Below are 26,733 nucleotides of genomic sequence, written 5' to 3'. Positions count from 1 at the left end.
GTTAAAGATGGGTCTGCAATATGGGGGAGCTGGATTCAAAACCAGATTGTCATTATGTTTTCCCACCTCCCGTGGCCTCAACTCCTTCCTCCCCCTTGGGCCTTCTCCTCACCTTAATATGTAAAAGGTCGATTCTCCATCCTGCTCCTTGTGGCAGGGGCGCGTAGATGTGGGGGGCGAGCAGCGACCAAGTTACTTCACTGGTGCAAGCCCGCCTGTGGGAATCCAGGCCTGCTGCGACTCCGTAGGTTTGCTGCTTTACAGTCTTTATATGCAGTTCTTATGTTCCTCTTAGTTCAAATAATAACATATTGCTTCTTTCCTTTTAGGTATGGAAAGGTATTTTGGTGTTGTCATGCAGTTTGAAGATGAGCCTGGGCCGGTAGGTGAAAGCGCAGCGTGCACAATGCTGTCTGGTGTGTATTGCGCGATGCGTGGCGCTGTTTCGCCTTTTTTATTGTTACCTGTGTCTTTTCTCTCCTTTCAAGTGTGCAATGTTCCTCGCCAAGTGCCATAATGTTCCAGCGATGATACTGACCAGGAGATGACTACCTAGGTAAGAATTGTGTGGCTTTCTTCATTCAGGAGGAAACGTGAGTAAACGCTTACTAATGCTGCCTTGCTTTCTTCTCTTTCCACGTTATAGTATTCCAGGCTGCATGCAGTGCCAGATGATGGAGTTCGTACCTTCAGGTGAGTGGAACTGAAGTCGGCGATGGATTGAAGACAGGATACTGTTCCAGGTAAGTTCCGTAGTGTTCTTTCTCTCTCTGCAGGTCCTTGGTTTCAGGTAAGCATCAAAGAACTGGTCACAGTGAGAATTACGCTGCACACAGCAGACTAATGCGAAACATGTTCTGCTGTTTGGGTGCGGTTTAAATAGTCTCAGGTAAAGTAGTCCAGGTAAAATAGTCCCAGGCCTGCCACAACCAAAGTAGTCCAGCTAAAGTAGTCCCAGGCCTGCCACACCCAAAAGACTAGACCACATAGCTCAGTTCCTTGTAACTGAGCTAGGTGTGTGCCTCCATGTTGGCTGAACCCCCCCCCCAAGTTAAATAGTCCCAAGTAAATAGTCCCATCCTAATGTTGGTCCTCATGATGGTTATGAGCCTTGTGCCAAAGGCGCCAGGACTGACTCCAAGAGAGTCTTGGATGAGGTTTTAAGGCCTTTGACCTGGCCCTAACTGGAAGGCTGACTTGCCAGTGAGGGCCAGGGGCAAGGGTCATGATAGTTCTTAGCAATATCATAAAAACAGAGAAGAGTGATGTTAAACAGAATGAAACCACTAACTAAATTAATCAAGAAACGACAAAGACTAATTGTAAACATGCGCAATGTCAATAATGATGCCTTTTCAAATTGGATGCAAGTGAATGGTTTCACAACAGCATCACAGAACCATAATTCAATTAAGAGGCTTATAAACAAAAACAAAAAATCCAATTGCCACAGACAATCAATGGCGAGGCTATGAAGTGGTAACACACACCACTATGGCAAAAGAAACCCTTATAGAAAAATCTTCCTCAACAAACTTTCAACCAATTGTTCCTTTTGTCCAAAGAAGTCGTCCTGTGCACAAATGAAACTGCAGCTCAATATGCAACATACGCCAACAGTCGTTCCAATGTTTATGTCAATTCCTCAATCACTATGTGAAACTAAAAGACAAAAGTAGAATTGAGACTCCACTTGCCAAGCACACATCCACACTGGACTGCAAGGATATTCATTAGCCTGCTTTTCTGGAACTGCTTGTAAAAGCACCTTCCATCACATCAAAATGTTAGCAACACAACATTCTGTTATGCAAAACTTGTCCATAGATTGTACTATGCAGACAATCCTACTGTAGAACTGCTGTAATTAAATAACATTCTCCCAAATGGAACAGCCAAAGAACTCTTTCGAGAACTAGAACACATAAAAACTAAATATTTTGGAACTGAAGTTGACTTAGAAAGTTCAGTTACTTTGTAAAACATTAGAGAACACCTCACCAACAAGAACCTCCTTACAAACACATACAGGAAAGAAATAGCAAAGTTTCAAAACACATCTCCTGAAATGCCAAAGTATGTGACTGTTGTCACAGAACATTTTATGAAAAGAGTACAAAAATATATGATACGGCCTACAAAATACAAGACAATGAGGAATCCCAATGGTTCCAATTAGCATTCTAACAGCAGAAAATGAATACAAAATAACTGACCCCTCAATAGTTTCCACATACTGCGATATAAAGCTTGACAACAACCATATGCCATTACGGGCTATGACTAATAACTCAGAAATCTTTCCACTTCCAAAAGCTCTCTAACAATTTAACTTGTATGAGAGCATCATAATTCAAACAGTGCACCCATTTCAAGCTATAAAATGCCTTCAACCCAAAACTGCCAAATTGCCTCCCTCTGAGTTACTGAAAGGCATTTGTGCCAAAGTAGTATATTTGCCATTCGATCTTAAAGAAAAAATATAAACTCTGAGAGTAGGATGACCAATAGAACAAACTTTGATTGTACTAGTTAATGGTGTACCAACAAAAGACAACAACATTTGGCAACTAATAGTTGATTTAAAAAAATGTTAGATAAGCCCTAGAATACCTTAAACATAGCAATGAATACTATAGAGATATAAACATAGAAGAAAACTTACAAGAAAACACCCACATAATTGAAGATTCACCACAAACTGGCAAATTTGAACGCGTGGATCCTGTTACTGCAGCAACCTTTTTAGACCAGTGTACAATTCAACCACTACATTCCAAAGACACCACAGAAGATGTATTATAAACATATAAAATGTGTCAAGACAAAGCACCTTCAATGGGCATCTTGGAGAAAAGTGTAGAAGCACGTTCTTTTCATGCAATCTTTCCTACAGGTAAGGGAGGAAGACCTGATGAAAGAGCCACACAAATGAGTGCTTCAGAATATTGTTCTTTATGGATGTATTCTGAAGACCCGAGATTCAGACAAAACTAAGAATACATTTTCCACCGATTGTCCTAAAAACAAACTCGCTACTCTATGTTGCATAGTTGAACACACATTAAAAACAGGTTCTAATTTCTAAAACATGTCAGCAACCCAACTCTTTCAAACGATAAAAGACAAAACATGCGTTGTACAAAAGAATACTGGTTCTGATGTCACGCTGATGTAGATTGTATGCTAAGTAGACGAGGCCCGTCCACATGGTTTGTTCCTTTAAGTTGTGCGGAATATGCATGGGATTTCTTCCTACGCATTGCAAACCAAAATAAAAAGAAAATATATATGAAAACTCCAGGAGAACTCTTTCTCTTGATCCTTTCAATGTTTCAAGATACTTTCATCATCGCTTCATTGCCATGCTGCACTCCATCTGTAATAAAACTACCCCTCCACTCAGAGAAGTAGAATACTTGTATGGAAGACATAAATATCCATCCAGAGGAGCACCACACCTCCACATGGTTTTGTGGTTAAAAGATGCCCCCTAATGTGGAAATGACAGTGATGTTACTGTTTTATAATTTATTCAAAAATACATTACCAGTGACATATCTTCACACATTAAGACCTATATACACAAATAATACACTTCCAAAGACATAAGTATGGCAAATACTTCTAACATTGATATAAAAACAGATGTAAATACTACACCAAATGTCACTTTGGCTTTCCCTAAACCAGTTTCCACCAAATGACAAGTAAATAGCATGATAGGCACAGTGTAAAAGGGAAATCCCCTAAAAACAAATACAACATTAAAAGAGATGAGGCATCCAAGTACATCAATGATTACAATGCAAGCATTGCCCTTGTGTGGAAGGCAAATATAGACGTTCAATACATTGCAGATAATTCCACTGCAGTTGCAAGATATGCCACAGTCTCTGAGAAGACTGAGCTAAAAGACCTTTGGGATGACATTTCATCCGGCAATACCCAGTCACAAAAAGTGTAAAGCTTTGGTATCAAAATGCTGTCACATAGAAAATGCAGGCCCTACAAAGCTGCAGAACGTTTAACAGGTACAGTCTTAAATGGGAAATCTGAAAGCATTCTCTGGCTAAACCGTTGTCCAAATTCATCATGAAAAAGTGTACTAAAATCCTACCAAGAAATAGAAACAATAGCCACAAATGATCCCAACAGCCAGGATATTTTAAAAACAATTTAATTGACACCCACAAACACTGAGATGGATACACACTCAGACCCAGAAGACATACTCTTCGTTTTTGACAACACACTGTGCTCTTAACAAGGACAGGCAAGGTCATGTCCCCTTGACAATCAGTCTCACCTGAGACCTATTAAGCCTCCCACTCACTACAAAAGGCAGAGCACACTGGCACACTCAGAGCGACCCAGGGATGCTGGATGGTGCATGGAAGCCAGACGGAGAGAACTCGAGCTGGAGATACCCTGGAAAGCCGGAAGGAAGAAGGACTGCCTGATTGCTGGGCCTGTGAGTACAGGGAAGGCCATAGTGTGGAAATGGAACTGTACCTCCAGGAATACAAACCTGGGGTAGCTGGTGTTACCTGGCTGTGCCCACACCATAGCTCCTGCCCTGGTCAAAACAAGCAAGCCCAGGCCTTTGAGGAGCAGGTGGCAAGACCCTGACCACAACAAGAAGCCCCATGAACTTCTGCAGCCCCCGAAACCGTCAGAGTGCCAAAGGTGGGAGCTACCGAAGTGGGAGCTGAATCAGAATGTAGGATTTTGGGACTGGAAGTCCAAAGACATTTATTTTGTGAACAATATGTTTTGAGACTGGCAGAGTCCTAGTTTGCTGGTGGGGTGGCCCGACTTACCTCCAGCCAAGAGCGGCAAGTAACTCAGGCACTGCAACGGCAAAAAACAACCGGTAATACTGAATACTGGCAATCACCTATGGAGACCTATGAAACGCCATGGAATGGAGTTTTTCTTTTATTTCCGCCACCTGTAATATGCTGGTAATTCCAGCATATCAAGCATCAGGAACGGTAATACCATTTGCCAGTTTCCTACCGGAGTTACCGGTTGGATACCAGCAAACCTGTAATGAGGGCCAATATCTTACTTCATCTGTTTTACTTTTGCTTTCAGAAAATGGTCATATGGTGACTTGAGCTCTTTGGAGTTCCTGGACAGATCTCCCATGCCTCCTTCCAACGTATTGCGAGATTCCAGTCTAGGTTAAGGATGGGGGCTCTTGAGTGATAGTCCTGTTTCCTGTTTTAGCAGAAGGTTATTCCAGGGTCCTCGCCCCTCATGGTTTCTTTCGATTTCATGGAGACCTCTCTGAAGAGCCTCAGCTATCAGCAAAGACTTACCATCTTCATGTTGACATAGATGTTGATATGGATGCCTCAGAGAGGAGGGCTTGTCTACAGATGTGTCCATCATGATCTAGGCCACTCATTCTCATTTTTCTCCTTTCTAATAGGCCTATGACCACCTTTGCGCTTCAATTTCAGTCGTGTGTATTAAGAAGGACTTTATTTCTCGGGACTTTGATCTTACTCTCACACTCATCTGGGCAACTCTGTTACTCCCACATAGGACCTTCCTTTGGCACTTGCACCTGGTGAGCTTCTACAGTCGGGGAGCTTAAAAAAACGTCTTTAAAATGCATGGAACATACAAGTGGCCAATTGCATGGGGAGTTAATGTTACATGTTGCAATGGATGTTCTTGAAAACATATTTCATAGAAATGAAATATAAATGTGCATTTGAAAGGATACTTTCACAAATGAATTGTGAGGTATGAGGGGAGTCATAGGTTTTAAAGGGAGTTCTGAATGAGCATTCGTGAAATATTCATATAAAAGAGCAACAGTATGCAGTAAAAAGGAAAGTATGTATAATCTTAAATTTTTTTATTAGATATTTTTAACTGAAATGTATGCTTCACAATTCTAATTCATTTGCCGACAAGAGATCTACCTCGTTTCGCCTGACGTAACGGCTGATTTTGAAAGCATGTATCCCTGTCCTATTTTCTCATGTCAGGTTTACACAAATGAACTGCAAAAGTCTTTTAGCAATATCTGTGACACAGGGGCGCCTTATCGATTGGAAAAGAATGGATTAAGAAATCATCACCTAGGTTTGGGGATAATCTTAATGCTCTCAAATCCTCAATTCTATGAGCAGAGAGAAAGTAGTTAAAACACTTTTGAGGTAACATTAACTTTCTTAAATAAATCTTTAAGAAATACAAGGTTACGATATATAAAGCAAAAAAAAATGTTTTACAAGAAAAAATCCTTGGAGCAGATAATATTCCACATATGTTACTACAAGTCATTTCGACATTCTAAACTCTGGGGCTATGTTGCAATTCCTACTTCAATAGAGCAATGTATGGCCCTAACTGATTTTTTTTTGTGTCAAGGGCAGTAGCTATCCACAAAAATATTGTATTTTGGAAAACCCATTGGAGTACTCAAATAGCAACCTACATGGTAAATCGCCATATACCCTCTCCTGTTTCAGTCCAATCGGACTGCAGTTTCAAATTTCATCCCATCACTTGACAAGAAGTGTTGGTTTTTTAAGGAATGGGTAACCTACTCTTTGTCCTCAGAACTCCAGTGACTGCTAGATTCAACAAATCTGGAAAGGATCTATTAGGTCATTGATTAACAAGTCTTCAGAAGGTGTAGTACGGTCTGGATTAAGGAAGCTACAATAGCTCCTTTACACAGGAAACCATTTCTAGATCCTTTGAGTCCATCTAATTCTAGGCCTTTTGCAGGACTTCTGTGGTTCCCAAAAATACTGGAGCAAGTGGTAGTTTCTTAGCTTCAAGGCATTGTTGGATCCAATTCTATTTTGAGCCCTTTGAAATCCAGATTCCATCCTAGACACAGAACTGAAACAACACTCCTTGTAGTCTGGAAAGGTATCTTAAAACATGCAGATAATGGTAGTTGTACTTTGTTGACCATGTTTGCATTGACTGCCACCTTTGTTATGGTAGATCATGCCACCTTAATCCATCAGCGAGACAGTTTGCTAAGGATTTTTAAACCAGCATCCAACTCGTTACTCTTGTTTCTTTCAAATAGGACACACAGGGTAACATTGGGATCTCATGGATCTTCAAAATAGTCTTTGTTATGGGGAGTTCGAAAGGGATCACCTCTGTCCCCATTGTTATTCATCTTATACCTGAGACCACTTTATGATATCTTTGACTAGTATATACGTGGCCATCATGCATATACAGATGACACACACATCATCAATAAACTAATGAATTTTAATTCTGAATATGAGATACAGTGGGGGTCATTCCGACGTTAGAGATAAGGGAAAAACGATGCTGGTAAAGGATTACCGGCATCGCTTACCGCTACGGGCTATTCTGACCCACCAGACCGCTAATTACGGCACCGTAAAGTACGATGCCGTAAATAGCGGTCTAGGGTGCGCGACACACCATGCCGATATTAGTGGCATGCCGTAAACTGGAGCTGATCCCAAGTAATGCGGACATGCAAATAACAGCCTCCTGAAGCCCGAAAAGTACCTTACCGGCATTGAGTAAATACCGGCATCTCCGGGAAGGTGTTAAGAACCCTGAGCAGTGTTTCCAAGAGCCACAGGTGCACACATTCAGCACAGGTGGAGGCAATGGAGTCTGGCACAGCACAAAAGGAGCACACCCACACACCACACCCCCTCCCACACCAAAATGATACCAATAGCAGTAGCATAACTGGAGCTGGAGGCCCTGCTTGCAAGGCAGCAACAACAACAACAGCAACAACAACAACCACAGCCCCCACCACAGAGGATACACAGGAGGAGAAGGAGGGTGAGACAGGCCCAGCATGCCCCACCAGTGCAGCCACCGTTACCACGCCGGCAGCCCCCAATCCCTCGCATCAGAGCCACCCCCTTCAACCTAACACCAGAGCAGATCCACACCCTGTACCGGCTTGACCGTGACACCATCACCGCCATAGTGGACCTGATACATGATGACATAGGGAGCCTCACTGAAATATGCACCGCCATCCCCCCTCTACTGAATGTAGTGTGTGTGCTCCACTTCCTTGCCACAGGCACCTACCAGCACACAGTTGGGCACATGCATGGCATATCACAACCCTTATTTTCCCGGATACTGAACCAAGTGCTGGATGCCTCCTCAAGCACACAAGGGACTACATATCCCTACCACGGACTCCCCAGGAGATATTGGATACAAAAGTTGCCTTCCATGCACTGGCAGGCATGCCAAATTGTATAGGTGCCCTTGACTGCACCCACATGAAGTTGGTGGTCCCGCATGCCATGGAGGTGGCGTATCGCAACCGCAAGCAATATCACTCCATCAACGTGCAGATGGTGTGCAACACCAGCAAGATCGTCACACATTGCTGTGCCCGATATCCAGGATCAATTCATGACTCTTTGGTCCTGCGGACCTCCACACTACCACACTACATTGCTACCACGCTACATTGAACACTCACGCCGGATGCCACATGTGACCGTGGGCAGTTCGCTCCCACCTATACGCCCACAGCAGTTGAGTCATTCTGGCATTGTGGATGACGTGCCTGGCTGCTTGGTGAGTTGCCTGACTGGGCCATGGCAGTGCATCGGGGTTGTGAGGCGGGTGCCTGCATACTCCACCTGGGTGGGAAGTGGGGGGGGAGATGCATACTCCACCTGGGTGGAAATATTGACGCCAGTGCATGATGTGCACCTCACCGAACACTGTGCTCCAGAGCCAGTGAAATGGCACATCACTACCAAATCCCACAGTGAAGAAGTAAGGCCGACACCTAACACTACATGACTAACAGGTGACCAGGCCACATCCCACAACACATGCACCACTCATCGGCGGCCCTCACACACCGTAAGGGCATCTAGCACTATGCACTGCATATGCACTATGTCGCTGCCTCCAGCATATCACCACACCAGACAGTCATCCCTGGGAGTGCATTGAACTAAGCCTAACAGGCATACCACAGCGGTCACTGGTTCGCACACCCATAGAAGTGCTGCTAGTCACCATGGTACTGATCAGTGCAGAATTACGGATATGCTACTGACAACAGCCAACACTCCCTACTACCAAATCTCACAGAACACAACACATCAATGATTTCACTCCAACACTGCTGCATGCATATATGATGCAGGTGCAACAAGATGTGAGTGCACACCATACCCCATCCTGAGGATGCTACCCCCTCCATCATCCCATTGCAGAGGACACATAGCAGGCTCAGAAATAGGGGCAATGCATCCAGGGACATGTGTGTATGGGCAGAAATTACCTGCTACTTAAAGAAATAAGACAACTTTGCCTTATTATAACTGGCACATCTCAGTTGGCCCCTAATTAGGGGTGCACATTTCCAGAAGTGTAATTATCTCTCCAATATTTTAGTTAAATCAAAACATCAATTATATCCATGTAGTTTTGGCCAGGAATGTTTTATTCACATTCCCATTTATGCGGTAATATTCATTTTCAGTATACTGTGTTGGGCGATCATGTTTTGCCATCAATGTACATTCTGCCAAAGCATTTCGGTGAGAATCTTCATCAGGGCTTTACAAGAGCAATTGATTACATCATCAATCTTAACATTGTAATATATTTGTCAATTTGAATACATCACATGGTATATATACAATACATTCACAAATTCGCACATACCATTAGGTTTGTCCCACGAATATTCAATTGTTGCGCCAGAAAAAACAAATGAAAAACAGAAATTGCCATTTAGTTTCAGCGTTATGAACTCTATATGCATGGATTATCAAGGACAGAAACATGCCCTAACTGATCGCTTTGAATGTGCTATCTCTGTAATGTATTACAAGCCACAGGGGCTTCTATTCCTCTATTTCGTGTTGCAACGCTCACGGCTTAACATCCACGTGTGTTTCGGATGCGTAGAAAAATGCATATGTCAATCGTGTCTCTGTTAGAGAAACAGGCGATTAGGCAGTCATTCTCATATTTCTTATAGATCAAACGGCGAGTGTTCGCCGATGCTTACCTTGAGTTCCAGCGGTGTCCTGCCTTCTGTGGAGAGACGTGCTCACGCATGTCTCTGAGTTCTATTTGAAGGTTGTCATGGAGATGGTAGTGAGGCGCCGTGGTCCAACAGGGTTGCAGGAGCACGTACGCCTCGCGCCCACCCCCGGGTGTTAACCCTGGGGCGGGGATGTCTCCATGACAACCTCTGTTCCACTATGTCTGGGTAGCCGAGCTGTCAAAGTCAACCTCGTGTGGTTAACACTTCATTCGGAATAGCTATGTCATGTGCTCATGTACAGCCATGATGAAGGTTCTTACCGAAATGCTTTGGCAGAATGTACATTGATGGCAAAACATGATCGCCCAACACAGTATACTGAAAATTAAAATTACTGCATAAATGGGAATGTGAATAAAACATTCCTGGCCAAACCTACATGGATATAATTGATGTTTTGATTTAACTAAAATATTGGAGAGAGAATTACACTTCTGGAAATTTGCAGCCCTAATTAGGGGCCAACTGAGATGCGCCAATTATAATAAGGCAAAGTTGCCTTATTTCGTTTTGTGGTTTATCGAGGTCCTTGTGCTATAGGACCAGTTTTGAACTGGCAGCTCCAGGTTAAAATTATATAAAACTGACTGAGAGATCTGTACACTTAATTAAAGCGAGTAAACATTGTGGTGCCCACCAATCCGGTATTTCTCCAGAAATTACGTGCTGCCATGTAAGACTAGTACAGTTGTCCACCATGAATGTACGAACACGTACCTTCATTCCCCTCTCATGCAGGTGATGGTGGCTATCCCTTGACCCCTGTCTGAAACCCACAGAACAGGCACAAGGAGGACTACAATCGTTCCCATACCCGTACTCGTGTGGTGATTGAGCAGACCTTTGGCCTGTTGAAGTCACGATTTTGTTGCCTCGGCCGGTCGGGTGGGGCACTTATCTACAACCATGAGAAGGTGGCCAAGATCACCATGGCATGTGTAATGCTGCACAATATGTGCATCCGTCGGAACGTACCCCTGCCCCCTGACATGGAACTGCTACCACGTGATGATGATGAAGGGGAGGAGGAAGAAGTGGCAGGACAGCATCACAGTGCCGATGCACAGGAGGGACGTGCCGTGCGGCAATCATTGATTGGACAATATTTCTGACACACAATTAAGCAGAGGGTGTGAGGATGTCAGGACATCGGGCACTGGGTGGGGGGATACATGTACACTATGCACTGTGAAACATTGAATGACACATGCGCAATGATGAATGTCCACTCTGTTGTTTTTTTGATGAACAACCGGTGTATTGCATTAGAAGGTTCAAACGTAAAAAACAAACCCTCCACCACCCTCCCCCTCTGCCTCCCCCCACAACTCCCAAACACACCCTCCCCCCCTCCCCCCACAACTCCCAAACACCCCCTCACTCCCCTCTGCCTCCACACAACTCCCAAACACACCCTCACCCCCCTCTGCCTCCCCACAACTCCCAAACACACCCTCACCCCCCTCCACCCACAACTCCCAAACACACCCTCACCCCCTCCGCCGCCCTCACAACTCCCAAACAAACCCTCACCCCCTCCCACCCCCAACACAACATCCCCTGACTATTCCCATAAGGACTACATAGGCCACATGTGTATGTCAGCATTGTCAATGTGCGCTCCCAGAGCCAGGGGGATCCATGTCCTGGCGGCGCAATGTACGTTGTGAGCGACAGAGCGGGCTGCTCTGGGTGGAGGAGCATTGAGAAGGTGTGTCCTACTGCTGGGGCTGTCGTGCAGGAGGTGCAGCCTCCAGGGCATCTGCTATCCGGCCAAGGACCTCGCAGAGCCAGTTTGTGCTGGCTGTGATGACCTCGCCCAGTGCCCGCAGTTCATTCCACCACTCCTCCCTGGCCTGCCGATTGTCTTGCAGGAAGTCATTTATGAGGCCTGTGAGCTGCTGAGCCCGCTCTGCATCAATGGCTGATGTGGCTGAAGTGGTTGGCCTGCTGGGAATCGGGCTCACATGTCTTTCTGGTGCTTCACTGAGGGAACTTGCCACAGGACTGGCATGTTCCAGTGTTGCTCCTTGCCCCATAAGCCCAGGTGTTTCACTGTCACCAGAGTCACTATATGAGACCTGGGGTTTGTTTGGCCGTCAGGGGTGTGGACAATCTCATAAGTGTCCTCCTCAGTTGCTCCGCATATGGATGAGGGGCTGTCGGGAACATCGAGGGGGCACGTGGCTGCAATCTCCCCAGCCACACTGGACTCCTCAGAGTGCAGCGTAGGGCAGGTGTCTGCTGCCAGTGGTGGGTGGGGGAGTGGTGGGGGCGGGGACTGTGCACCCTCCACGGGCCTTGCTGGAGCCGGTGGTGTGGCTTGAGGTATTTTCCTGCTCGCAGGTAGACGGTGGGCCCTGACTTGGCCCCTGGAGGTTCTGGGCTGGTTGCTTGCCTGGTCCTCGCTGTCATGCTCGCTGCCTGTGGGGGTGGAAGAGAGGGACGGCATGAGTGATGATTTGAGAGTCAGCATTTGGACATGCCTACGATATCACAATCAGATTCTAGGGGGTTGTCGGCATTTGGGTGGTGAACGGCACATTGATCTATGCTTGGATGGTAAATGCATGCATATGTCGGTGTCACTCATGTTGGCCGGGTACTGTGCTGGCTCACATGCACACTGTTTACATCAACTGCCCTGTGTGCCTCACGGAATGGGCCTCTTCGTGTGGTATGTGCCATATAGGTTACAGCCTTGCACCTGGCACTAGCCTGGGTCTCACTTGTTTCGGTATGATATTTAAAGGGGGGGGGTTGGCCAACCATGACGTGACACCTTGCCCAGCCCTTAGCAGTGACTTTCATAACAAATGCGTTGGCACTACTGACTTTGGACACTCACCTCCATTGACGGATGACGTTGCCCCGCACTTCATGTCTCCAACCCCTTCAATGGCTTCTGGGCCTATCATGGCCGCACACGTCTCCTCCCACGGCATCAATTTCATGGGGGAACCTGGCCCTCCTCCTGTCTCCAGGGCCTGGCTTATGTTGGCCGAGAGGATGCTCCACACCCTCAGCCGCAGGTCCTCCCACCATTTTCGGCAGTCCTTGGTGTGCGGGGGGTGTTGACCACGGTGCTCACCTTCTGTGCTACCATGGCCCAGATCTCTTTTTTTTTATTACCGCCACCCTCCGCATGTCACCGCTGAAAATGGTGTCTGAATGCTTGTGGAGAGTATCCACCATCATCTGGAGCTCATCCGGGCTGAAGCGCTCCTTCCTGAGGCAGGCAGCTCCCTGTTTTTGGTGCTTTTGGCATTCCTCCTTGATGATGGGATGTATTCACAGTGTTCAAAGTTTGCCAGGGGTCCTGTCTGGTGAGGATGGCAATGGATTGTGTTTTTAAAGATGGCCGCCGTGCTCCTTCCAGTTCCTGTGCGATGACGCTATTTCCGGTTCTGCTATTTAACGGTGACTGCAAATAGTGGTGACCGCTAATTACGGTCACCGCTATTTACGGTCACCGCTAATGCCGCTTTACTCTATGGCGGTAGTGTTATGTACGGTGTGCTTCATGCCGGTAAGGGCTTTTTGGGGCCGTTTTGCGGCATGGCGCTAGGTACCTTACCTGCATGGCGCAAAGCTTGTGCCCGCGAAGTCGTAATAGGCCGCTTTTAGCTGTCTATTGCCAGCTCGGACACACTATTTGCACCATGCCGGTAATGACCGGTACTTACCTCCAAACAAATGAGGCCCAGTGTCCTGATGAAGTGGGAACTTATATGTTACATAGCGCTCTCCAACTTAATCCTAGCAAGCCAGATGTCATTTATTTGGATCAATACATTAATGTTGAACTCCAGATAGTCTAGCCTCTCTTGCAATTTTGTTTGATCTCCCAATGAATTATGCCATGAAAGTACATTACCTTGCCTTTTTTAAGTAAAGTGGTAAACGCTGCTTTCTTTAAACTGCTACTGCTCAGGAGAGTGACTCCCTTTTTTTAGATATAGCACCTGCCGAGCTGAGTCTGTTCTTTGATCAATTTAAATATTGATTATTGTAATGTTTTGAATTCAGTTATTTCAGCAAAATGTCTTTTTCAGTAGCAAAAGGTTCAAAATTCAGCCATTTGCCTGATTTTCTGATTGAAACCATGTTTCTACCTGGCGTCATTCTCTCCATTTGTTTCTGTGGGGAAGAATAATTGATTTCAAAATACTATATTTGACATAAAAATCCCTGAATAACCGTGCTCCCCTATATCTGCAGAATAAAATAAACAGATATACTCCTTTGTGAATATTGTGTTCACAAGAGAAGATACTGCTTATTGTTTCTTCATCTACTTCTCTCAGAGAGGATAGTGTAGATTTTCAGCTGTAACTTCTAAACTATGGAACACCTTACCACAGAAAGTATGGGAAATTGATAATTTCCTGAAATTCATAAAATAGAAATCGAATCCTGGTTATTTTGTTAGTTTCAGGTTTCCTTGCATGGAATCCCTTTTTAGCATTGGCTCCAGTTGCTTGTACGGTTGTCTCACGCCTGGGTACAGTTCATTCTGCATGGTGCACACTATAAATGTGTATTACAATGTATAAAATAACAAATAGCTACTAACACAGACAAAAGACTATTTTAGCTAGTAACCATATAAAATGTCTTCCCTTAAAGTCTATGGTTGGGTCCTGTTGTGGCAGGTGGTAAAACACAGCAGAACCAAGGTAGGCAGTGGGCAATGTCTTCAAATGGCCAGTTACTGTACTCTTATTGAAGTTAAGATCTCATATATCAGTTATAATTATAATTATTCTTCTGTATTTGTAGGTGCAGCAATAATATGCAAATGTAGCCTTCTATCGACCGGCATTGTCTTCCTATGACACTTATAATGTAACATGTCCCGCACACTCTTGATAAGGTACAGCCTTACATAGCCAGGTGTTGCCTAAATAGATAGGTATTTTTAGAGAGGTAGAAAGAAGAGGGGTATGGGATATAGATGGGTGGGTAAGCGTATCGGGTGAGGGTGAATAGTGGATAGACCATTCAGAATAATCATCAGGGGTTGTGGGGTTCTAATTGTTTTCTCAGAGGGGCAAAACCAAGTTCCCCTAGTTTTGACCCAGATTCAGGGACTCTGATCATGGAAAGTGGATCCACATTTGATATCTTGGCTGACAGTCTAACTCAGGGGACAAGTCCTAAAAACATATGTGGGGGGACTGATCATCAAATGCAATGGGATGTGACATCGCCAGAAATTAGAATATCACAATAAAATATGCAGATTTCATTAAATTGGCTTTGCATAATCACCCAAATTGCACAGGACGAATGGCATTTACCTATCATAAAACCAACACACACACAAAACCAAGAGAGGATACTTTCTTCTAATAGTGTTTTTGAAAACTTTAATAGGTGTGCATGTTTTAAATTCAAAGAACCAATACAAATACTTTCCCTGCAACATGCAGTACCGAAATGAGACATTTCACCTTTGGTTGGTTGTTAGTTTACATCATGTTATATAGTGTTGTGGTGAAGTGTCTGACCTGCAAATCTGAGGACTGTGGTTTGATCCCTGAGTAAGACTTTCTATGTTTCTAATTTTGCCTGGGGGACTGAGTCCACCTTCTGAAAAAAGTGGGTGGGCTATGTCCACCCGCGTGTTCCCTCGACCTGAGCCCTGGTCTAACTCTATTCCTTCCCTTCCATTCCTCTGATACCCATACATTCGAGGCAGCAGAAAGAGACAACAGACTTGACTGCTCTGCATTTGCCAAAACATCCATGGTTCATGATTCTTCTGCGCTAGAATCCACCCCCAGTGTGCATCCAGTCTGTAATTACTCTCCTTGTCATTACCAGACTTAAACCTCCGGAAAACCACAGGCTACTGGTTTAGAGATTGAGAGGCTGGGGTGGGGAACATTGGGTTTTCACGTGAAGTAACAGAAACTGCTCTCTTATCTAGACAGTGGGCCTCATTACAAGTAAAGCGGTAAGGCAACAACGGCGCCGGTATCGCTTCCGGCACCGTTGCTACCGTACCGCCATATTACGAGTTGTGCTCGTGGCTCTCGCTCTGCCCGCCAGGTACGACCTGGCGGACAGTGCAGCACAACTCGTGGATGCCCTGGCACCATTATGAACGGTGCCGGTGCATCCCAACTCCCATTCCCATTCAGCCCTATGGGGCCTAATGGGGATGGGGAGTCCCTTATTGCCGGCGCCCGCGAATGGGCAATTACCAGGTTTGCCAACCTCGGCATGACCCGGTAATTGCCCATTCACGGGTGCCGGTAAAATCACGGCTCCGGCGGTGGCTGTGCCTTTGTTACCGGCATGGCTACCGCAAGACCCGTGATGAGTCCCTGTGTTTCACCAGGCAGTCTAATGCATGCCAATGGTTTCTTTGCAACAGTGGCACAACAGAAGGAAGCTTGATCCTTTGTTCGCCACTCCTTTGCTTATTCCTGTTTCGTTTTGGACAGTTTTCGGAAAATGTTTGCAGTTTAAACTTCAGAAATTCTGCGGGACTCCTTAAGACACTTAGGTCTTTCTATGGTGGGCTTCACCAGATTGGTGAGGTGTTTCCAAGGCTGTGCAAGCTTTCCCCTCTTCTGAACCCTCTCAATGCTCTCATCCCTGTTGGGACCTTCCATTAGTTTTGTGAGCACTTCCGTCTCCCCCTTTTGAGCCTCTGTCAGAGGCATATTTTGAATGGCTATCACTTCCATCTCATCCATATGATGGTTGGGTAATCTTGTGGCATTATTATGCAAACAGGCATATTTCCTTCCTAGTGCATTAGTCTTGTATCCAGGCTCTAATTTCTTCTGAAGACTTGTTCTACTTTCAAACTTACATAAAAACATGTCCTCCCTGCTTTTGAGTTGGACCACTGTCTGTGTGGTAGGGGATACTCTGAGCACCATGGATGTCATAAGGGATATATTGGTGTACAAGGACCATTTCTCCTCCTTCTGACATTGTAACTATTAGTTTGTAACCGATTTTAAGAACATGAAGGGCCAGAAACCCAGTGTTCCCCCTTGAGTAGCTGGATCTGCATACCCATTGCCAAGTTTCCCCCTCCATCCCTTCATCTAGGGGATTTTATCAGCCACTTCAAGGTGAATGATGTCTTTTCAAATGAGAGGGCCATCTGCACCACAGCCCAAGAACAGCTAGACTGGTTTAGATTTCAGGATGTGATTGCAATTTTGTATTTCTTACATTACCTTTCCATGTGTGGTGGTTTTCTGATTATACCTGTAACAACCTATATCTGTTTTGGATATGACCCCTTTTCAGTGAGGATTATGAGAGGCGTAATAATGCCTAGATTGTGTATTGTAATCCCCATTAAACCTGGTCTCCTCCTTCATACCAATACTTCCAACGGACTGTCTTTGGGAATTTGCAACACCTGGATGGTATATGTAGGATTTTGCTGGTTCGCAATTTTACCTCCTGGGCCAAATAGGTGAAGGGAGGCCTGACTAGTGGAGCAGGAGGCCAGAATGTAGAACAGAAAATACATTTTTATGTTTTGGTGAGAGGCACAGATGCCTCGTTTTAGTGAGCATTGGAATGTTGGTTGAGACCCAATGTAATTGTGATTTCCTTGTCTAATCTGGGTAAAACTGGCAAGTAATCTGGACATTATTATGTGTATATTGCAACCCCGTTCATGGATGCTTTGATTTAAATGATGTTAAAATGTTCTGGAAAACAAATGTAATTTAAAAGAAAGATTGAAAGGGTGTTTTATAAGGGATAGACCAGTCATACAATGGCATCTGAAGAGACTAAGGGGGTAATTCATAGAATTCAGCGCACAGGTGGCGCACGTGGCTGGCGCACAGTGTGCGCGTGCGAATCCCTACGCCAGCCGCGTGCGCTGAAATCCATTTCCGCGCACAGCGTATTCATGGATTCCAGCCACCAAAACCAGCCGTGGCGCACAGTGGCGCAGCGACCCTGCAGCAGCGCCAGTTACGCCACCAAAAACGCCTCCCGCGCAGGGAAAAGCCATCAACATACCCAATCCAGCGCAAAGGGCTGCGCTAACCCTGTACCAGCACAGCAAGCGGGCTACGTGTATCACTGGGGTGCGCGGGAAGTACCTCACGCGATTGGCCCCGTGCGAGCAGGGTACGCGTATTTCAGGGGTGCGCGGGAAGTTCCACACGCGATTCCATCAGGGTACGTGTATTTCGGGGTGCGCGTGAAGTTCCACACGCGAAATCTGCAGGGTATGTGTATTTCAGGGTGCGCGTGAAGTTCCACACGCGATATCAGCAGGGTACGTATATTTCAGGGATGCGCGGGAAGTTCCACACGTGATTGGCCTGGGCGCGTGTATTTCAGGGGTGCGCGGGAAGTTCCACACGCGAATAGCCTGGGCGCGTGTATTTCAGGGGTGCGCGGGAAGTTCCACACGCGATTGGCCTGGGCGCGTGTATTTCAGGGGTGCGCGGGAAGTTCCACACGTGATTGGCCTGGGCGCTGGAAGTTCCACACGCGATTGGCCTGGGCGCGTGTATTTCAGGGGTGCGCGGGAAGTTCCACACGCGATTGGCCTGGGCGCGTGTATTTCAGGGGTGCGCGGGAAGTTCCAAACGCGATTGGCCTGGGCGCGTGTATTTCAGGGGTGCGCGGGAAGTTCCACACGCGAATAGCCTGGGTGCGTGTATTTCAGGGGTGCGCGGGAAGTTCCACACGCGATTGGCCTGGGTGCGTGTATTTCAGGGGTGCGCGGGAAGTTCCACACGCGATTGGCCTGGGCGCGGGAAGTTCCATACACGATTGGCCTGGGCGCGTGCATTTCAGGGGTGCGCGGGAAGTTCCACACGCGATTCCATCAGGGTACGTGTATTTCGGGGTGCGCGTGAAGTTCCACACGCGATTCCATCAGGGTACGTGTATTTCGGGGTGCGCGTGAAGTTCCACACGCGATTCCATCAGGGTACGTGTATTTCGGGGTGCGCGTGAAGTTCCACACGGGATTTCAGCAGGGTACGTGTATTTCAGGGGTGCGCGTGAAGTTCCACACGCGATATCAGCAGGGTACGTGTATTTCAGGGGTGCCGGGGAGTCCTACATGTGATTTGACAGTGTGGGCCCTCCCAGGTGTTCCCTGTACACCCTCCACGGCCCCTGCAGGCAGCCCACACCACAGGGGACTACCCTGCATCGTCATGTCCCGCAGGCAGCCCACCCAACATGGGCATGCCCCCCAGCAAAGGCACATGTCTCCTTGAACTAATGAACACCAACTCATGTCCCCTTGCACCCCCACCCCCCAGCACTGTGGGGCACCTGCCAGCAGGCCCCCACCCATGTCCAACTCATGTCCCCCACCACCCCCACCCCCCCAGTCACCAGGGGCAGCCTCCACCAGGCCCCCACCCATGTCTCCCAGCACCCCCACCCCCCCCAGTCACCACGGGCAGCCTCCACCAGGCCCCCACCCATGTCTCCCACCACCCCCACCCCCCAGCACTGTGGGGCACCTGCCAGCAGGCCCCCACCCATGTCCAACTCATGTCACCCACCACCCCCACCCCCCAGCACTGTGGGGCACCTGCCAGCAGGCCCCCACCCATGTCCAACTCATGTCTCCCACCACCCCCACCCCCCAGCACTGTGGGGCACCTGCCAGCAGGCCCCCACCCATGTCCAACTCATGTCTCCCACCACCCCCACCCCCCAGCACTGTGGGGCACCTGCCAGCAGGCCCCCACCCATGTCCAACTCATGTCCCCCACCACCCCCACCCCCCAGCACTGTGGGGCACCTGCCAGCAGGCCCCCACCCATGTCCAACTCATGTCTCCCACCACCCCCACCCCCCAGCACTGTGGGGCACCTGCCAGCAAGCCCCCACCCATGTCCAACTCATGTTCCCCACCACCCCCACCCCCCAGCACTGTGGGGCACCTGCCAGCAGGCCCCCACCCATGTCCAACTCATGTCCCCTTGCACCCCCACCCACCAGCACTTTGGGGCACCTGCCAGCAGGCCCCCACCCATGTCCAACTCATGTCCCCCACCACCCCCACCCCCCCAGTCACCAGGGGCAGCCTCCACCAGGCCCCCACCCATGTCTCCCAGCACCCCCACCCCCCCCAGTCACCAGGGGCAGCCTCAACCAGGCCCCCACCTATGTCTCCCACCACCCCCACCCCCCAGCACTGTGGGGCACCTGCCAGCAGGCCCCCACCCATGTCCAACTCATGTCACCCACCACCCCCACCCCCCAGCACTGTGGGGCACCTGCCAGCAGGCCCCCACCCATGTCCAACTCATGTCTCCCACCACCCCCACCCCCCAGCACTGTGGGGCACCTGCCAGCAGGCCCCCACCCATGTCCAACTCATGTCTCCCACCACCCCCACCCCCCAGCACTGTGGGGCACCTGCCAGCAGGCCCCCACCCATGTCCAACTCATGTTCCCCACCACCACCCCCCCCAGCACTGTGGGACACCTGCCAGCAGGCCCCCACCCATGTCCAACTCATGTCTCCCACCACCCCCACCCCCCAGCACTGTGGGGCACCTGCCAGCAGGCCCCCACCCATGGCAACTCATGTTCCCCACCACCCCCACCCCCCAGCACTGTGGGGCACCTGCCAGCAGGCCCCCACCCATGTCCAACTCATGTTCCCCACCACCCCCACCCCCCAGCACTGTGGGGCACCTGCCAGCAGGCCCCCACCCATGTCCAACTCATGTCTCCCACCACCCCCACCCCCCAGCACTGTGGGGCACCTGCCAGCAGGCCCCCACCCATGTCCAACTCATGTTCCCCACCACCCCCACCCCCCAGCACTGTGGGGCACCTGCCAGCAGGCCCCCACTCATGTTCCACTCATGTCCCCTTGCACCCCCACCCCCCAGCACTGTGGGGCACCTGCCAGCAGGCCCCCAACCATGTCCCCCTACCCCCAGGTCCTGACGATACACAATCATGGCAGTAATGGGCAGCATACCCAGCAAAAACACCCAGCCAAGGATTGCATCCACCTACATAGCAAATGCAATTACATGATAGAACCCCAATGGCAAGTATGTAAATGAACACATGTCCGTCACACACACATACACAATGGGTGCAAGTGAATGTCAAAACCCATATCATGACATGCATGAAACCAATGAGAAAATACCACAAAAGAAATGTATTCTCGAAGAAAATGAAGTAAACTAATCAAACATACAACAATGGGGATAACAAAATAAATTGTCCATGTCCAATAAGTAATGTAAAAATCCAAAAAACAAAGGAATCCAAAAACTAATGTTGTCCAAAGCAAAATCATGGTGAAAAAAAATAATGAAAAACCATTGCCTCATGGTGAACACAAATATAAATCAAAAAAATGTATTTTAAAAAATCCAACTATACACAAGAATATTCCAGGGTCCATGAGCCCAACACTATAAATGAAACCTACTACTACCTAATAAAAAAACTATATAGAGAAAAATGGCCATTGTCCGAGCGGTCCAAAAAAATCTCAAAAAATAAAGAAAACCTAACACTAACTAACTAAAGAACTATATACAATGGCAGCGGGCAAGTCCTGCGGCTCACTCTGTGATGTTGCCGGCCAGGGCATCATCGAACTCCATGTCGATGTCCTGGAGGCAGGACTCTGTCCTGGCCCCGAGGTCTCGCAGGGATGACCCCATGTTCACCTCAAACTCCCTGCGAGCTTCCTCGAGGCACTCAGCCCGCCTCAACGCCCGACGCATGGAGAACTCCGCCCTGACCATGGTGAGCCGCTCCTCTTCCGCCCGCTGCCGCTGCGCACCTATCCGCTGGACCAACTGCTCCCACACGGAAGACACTACCATCCCAGAGTTCTCCTGCCCTCCGGCCGATGCCTGCCCCTCTGATCTTGATGGCCCCGAGCCATGCTGCCTCCGACGCCACTGCCTCTGCCAGCACGACGGCATCCAGGATGATGGAAACCACAGACGCCGTCGTGCACGTGCCCTGCCCGATGATGCCGTCACATCCTCCATCTGCTGGGGTCCAGTTGCTGTGTTGTCCACCCCTGCTGGACCTCTGACTCCCGACTGTGGCAGGGATGGGATCCCCACCGAGCTGGCTGCATTGGTCAGGGCAGGTCCACAGGGGGCCCTGGTGGCATCTGGGCCGGAGGAAGACGGCAAGGAGAACGACTGACGAATAGTCTCCACAGAGGAGGAGAGGGCCGCCAGATTGGCCGACACATGCAGGAAACCCCCGAACATGGCCGATCCCAATTGGGCCACGTCGGCACGGTGCTCTTCGTGATGACGTGCATGCTCCTCCTGGGAAGCACGCACGGCATCACGAATCACAGCCGTGCGCATCGCGACCCCAATCAGGACCTTCTCCACACGGCCAGGGGTCCCCTTGTCCGCAGGTGGAGGGGAGTCAGATGACATGGACATCCCCTCTACCTGCGGACGGGCCTGGGACGGGGCATCCCTGCTGGTGCAAGGTGGTGCACCCACAGGTTCAGGGACAGCGACATGCACAGGCCCCTCCATGGTGACCTGTGCTGCCTCCTGCCCCTGCCCCTGGACTGCACCACTTGCACCAGCAGGGATGCCCCCACCAGGTCCCATGTGCGCCTCAGTGGCGGCCTCCTCCTCCTCTGTGGAAACCACCAACCTGGATGGCTCCTCGCCGTCTACCGCCGTAGCAGGCCCCTGTGGGGGCTCACCCACCCCTTCCGCTGCAGCCGTGGGGGCATCCCCGCCGCCTTGCTCCACAGCGCCGTCTCCGCCCTCTCCTTCACTAGCCGCTGCGTAGAGGGAGACATAGAACACAAGTATCAGGGTACTGTACAATGGTCCCCTAGACAGGAAGCAATAGCAGATGAGTGCCACTGTCAAAGTACACTTCCATCATGTCACACCACAACACATGTGTCAGTCCAGGCAAAACACACACAGTGACAGTCATGGTGCGTGCCATGGACATTTCAATGCATGTCCAATGGACTCTCGAATCATACAATGTAATGGGACTCACATGCATCATGGGTCATGCCTATCACATGCACACCCTTCACCTCAGTCACATCCATCTGGCCCCGTACACCCCAATCACAGTGCATACAAGGATGACTAGGCTGCATCAGTGAATCTGTACATTGTCACAGACATGTGTCATGCATCCATGGCACTCACAAGACACAGACACGCAGGTCAGGCACACAGACATGGATACCACATATGCATCTGGCATCAGCACCCATCCCTTGCCCCCACCCATGTCCAGGAACAGAGACTGCCATGCTCTCATGTGTGCGATCGGCACAGGTCAACCGTGCGGTTCACACATTACAGGTCGCACATGCATTCCCATGATGTCCCTGCACACATACATGCGTACATGGCCTATGTCACACATGCAGGCAAGTATCAGACAACCAGCACACTGCAACATGCCCTGTCTCACACAGCAATGCTTGGCCACTTACCGCTCAACTCCAGACGGGTCTCCCTCTCAAGGACCTGGGCGTGGAGCGCTGGGTGTGCGCGTTCCAGGACCCTCATCTGGATGGAACTCATGCGGCCCCGGCCCCCCTCCACGAGGCGCCGGGCCTTCATGAGGGTCCTGGACCTCAAGTCTTCCCAGCGCTTCTTGACCTTCTGGATGGTGCGGGTTGCCACCCCCTCCGCGTTGATGGCAACCACACAGTCGGCCCAGATCCTCTCCCGTCCTTCCTTGTTGGCGCGGGACGATCCGAAGAGGGCATCATACTGCCCCAGGACTTGCTCCACCAGGACACCAACTTCGGTGGCACTGAAGCTGGTGCCCCTCTGCCCCTCTGGCCGGGGGTTGCCACTGGTGCCAGATGTTGATGTGCCCGACATGGCAACCCCAGGGGCAGGAGTGGGTGGGCAACTGGGTCCTGGGGCTGGGCTGTGGAGCGATGTCATCCGAGTCGGGAGTCTTCTGTTCCAGCAGGGGTGGACACAGCAACTGGACACCTGCAGATGGCTGATGTGCAGGCACCAAATGGCAGGGCACGGTGGCAGCAGGCAGGCAGGCAGGCAGCAGCAGATGGCACGTGGGAGGCTGCTTGGGGCCGTGGGGGGCAGTAATTCAGCCTTCTGGGCAGGAGCGTGGTCTTCCGTGTGTTTTCGCGTGGCCAGCTTGATACGGAGTGATTTGGCACGTGAAAAATCTGCACGTCAGCGTGTAATTCGAGGAAAGGCCCTTAGCGCGTAAGCGCGTCTGCACGCATACGCATTTTCATTGGACAGAAGGCCCCTCAAGCACAAGCGCCCCTGTGACATGACGCGTACAGACGTGCATGCGCATTTCAGCGCGCGTGAAAAACTGCACGTCCGCGTGTAATACGAGGAAAGGGCCTATGCGCGTAAGTGACGTGACGCGCGCAGGTGTTTCCCTCATTGCACGTGATGACAGAACACACGTGGATTTCCACCAATCGCGTGTGAAAGTTCCCGGCACCCCGGAACACACGTACCCAGGCTAATCGCGTGTGGAACTTCCCGGGCACCCCGAAACACACGTACCCAGGCCACTTGCGTGTACGCACACTCCCCTCCGATCACACGCGATGACACTCGGACCGTATCCGAACACGGGAAACACGCGCACGGCAAAAGACGTGCACAGGCGTCAACGCGTCTGCCACACGAAGGCAGGCGGAAGCGTCTCCACGCACAGCATAAAAGTGCGCGCAAACAACAAACGCGTATATACAGCTACGATGAATGCCCCATTTGTCGCTGCACTGATCGTGGGACACCGCAGGAGGAGGAGAATAGCCAGGGCATGCATTTTCGCAACACGGACAAGCCTTTTTGGGATGCCTGACGACCAGGTCTATGGCAGGTATAGGTTTCCACCCCATATCATCCTAGACCTGGTCAGGGAGTGGGAAGATGACCTCACATCCCCCACCCTTTGCTCCCAAGCATTGAGCCCCTTGGAGAAGGTGCTCAATGTCCTGCATTTTTTGGCCACTGGGTCATTTCAGCGGACCACTGCCATAGTGGGGGGGGTCTCACAGGCCACGCAGTCACGCTGCCTACACCAGGTACTGGCAATCATGACAGCACGCCCCTCAGTCCGCAGGCACATATACATGCCCAGAACACCCGCAGAAAGGCAGGCCGTTGTCCTGGATTTTTTCAGGGTGGCACACTTCCCCAAAGTGCTCGGTGCCATAGATTGCACCCATGTGGCCCTACGTCCACCTAGGGCCATTGAGCACATCTACCGAAACCGCAAGCACTGGCATTCCATCAATGTACAGGTGGCATGTGATGCAAAGGGAATCATCACCTCTGTCTATGCAAACTACCCTGGCTCCACCCATGACAGTTTCATATACAGAATGTCCGCCCTGAGCCGGGCCCTGGAAGCTGGGCAGCATGGCGACACATGGCTCCTAGGTCAGTACAAATGCCCTTGCACATGCATGCAAGTCACACACAGACAAATATCCAAACCCTAATAATCTCAACTATTATCATCTCCCCAGGGGACAGTGCCTACCCTCTGAGCAACCACATGATGACGCCAATCCGGAACCCCACCTCACCACCCCAGGTAAGATACAACGCTGCCCATATTGCAACCAGGGGCATAGTGGAGCGCACATTCGGAGTGCTCAAGTCACGTTTCCGCTCCCTTGACCGCTCTGGTGGGCAACTACTCTATGCACCACCAGTAGTGTGCAGGATCATTGTGGCAGCATGTGTCCTGCACAATGTTGCAACACGGCAGGGCGTCCCGGTGGACATGGTGGTGCCCCCACATCCCCAACCACAGGCGCTGCCCATGGGAGGGGACAGGGCACGTGGCGAGGAAGCCCGGACCCAGCTTGTGGCCACATTTTTCACCTAAACTACCACCCCTGCGGAGTGCACACAGACCTGGCACATACCAGGTGACAATCGATGATGACAAAGAGACAGTCAACTGTCACAACCTTACCACCATGAGATAGTTGCCATGGAAGTGCCACATCGCCTGCATCCCTAGCTACTTAAACACAAGCTATCCTGTGTGACCAAAAGGCACACATATGACATATGACATGATATGGGCCATACACAAGAATTCCAAGGCGCAATGAGGCAGGGAGGGGGGAACAAGGGAACACAGAGAACGGTACTACTAGGCCAGGTGTCATTGGGATCGTGCAAGTGCAGGGGTAGGGGGAATGGGAAAAGTGCAAGGGGAAGGGTGGGGGGGAGTCCAGTACAGGGGAAGTAGCCCAAAAAAATAATACATAGGTTGCCTGGTGGCAACTATAAAGGTGAGTGCAGACAAGTGCTGGGAAGGGAGGTCTGTAGGGATAGAGAGACAGTACTGCAGTGCAGGGGTTGCCAGGGAGGCAGTGCAAGTGGAGAGTGGCTGGGCCAGGGACCGAGGTTGGTGAGAGTGGCCCAGTTGCAGCTCCTGTGCAGTTCCAGTGGAGAATTCTGCAAGGGAGAGGCAGACAGTAAGCAGAAGCAAAGAGGAAGGACTTGAGGTGCTTCCAGAACTGGAGATGATTCCCCTCAAGTTCAAGTCAGGCCGGAAGTCTGTTCCAGGGGGAGGGCCCTGCTGCGGAGAGAAATCTACCCCCAGCTAGTTGCTCTGAGAAGCGGATGACACGGACATGCAAGGTGTGCATCACACACACCTGCAAACCAGGCCAT

This window comes from Ambystoma mexicanum, chromosome 7p, assembly GCF_040938575.1.
Source record: "Ambystoma mexicanum isolate Mex_15411 chromosome 7p, UKY_AmexF1_1, whole genome shotgun sequence".
Classification (NCBI taxonomy): domain Eukaryota; kingdom Metazoa; phylum Chordata; class Amphibia; order Caudata; family Ambystomatidae; genus Ambystoma; species Ambystoma mexicanum.
This window is presented reverse-complemented; position numbering follows the sequence as displayed.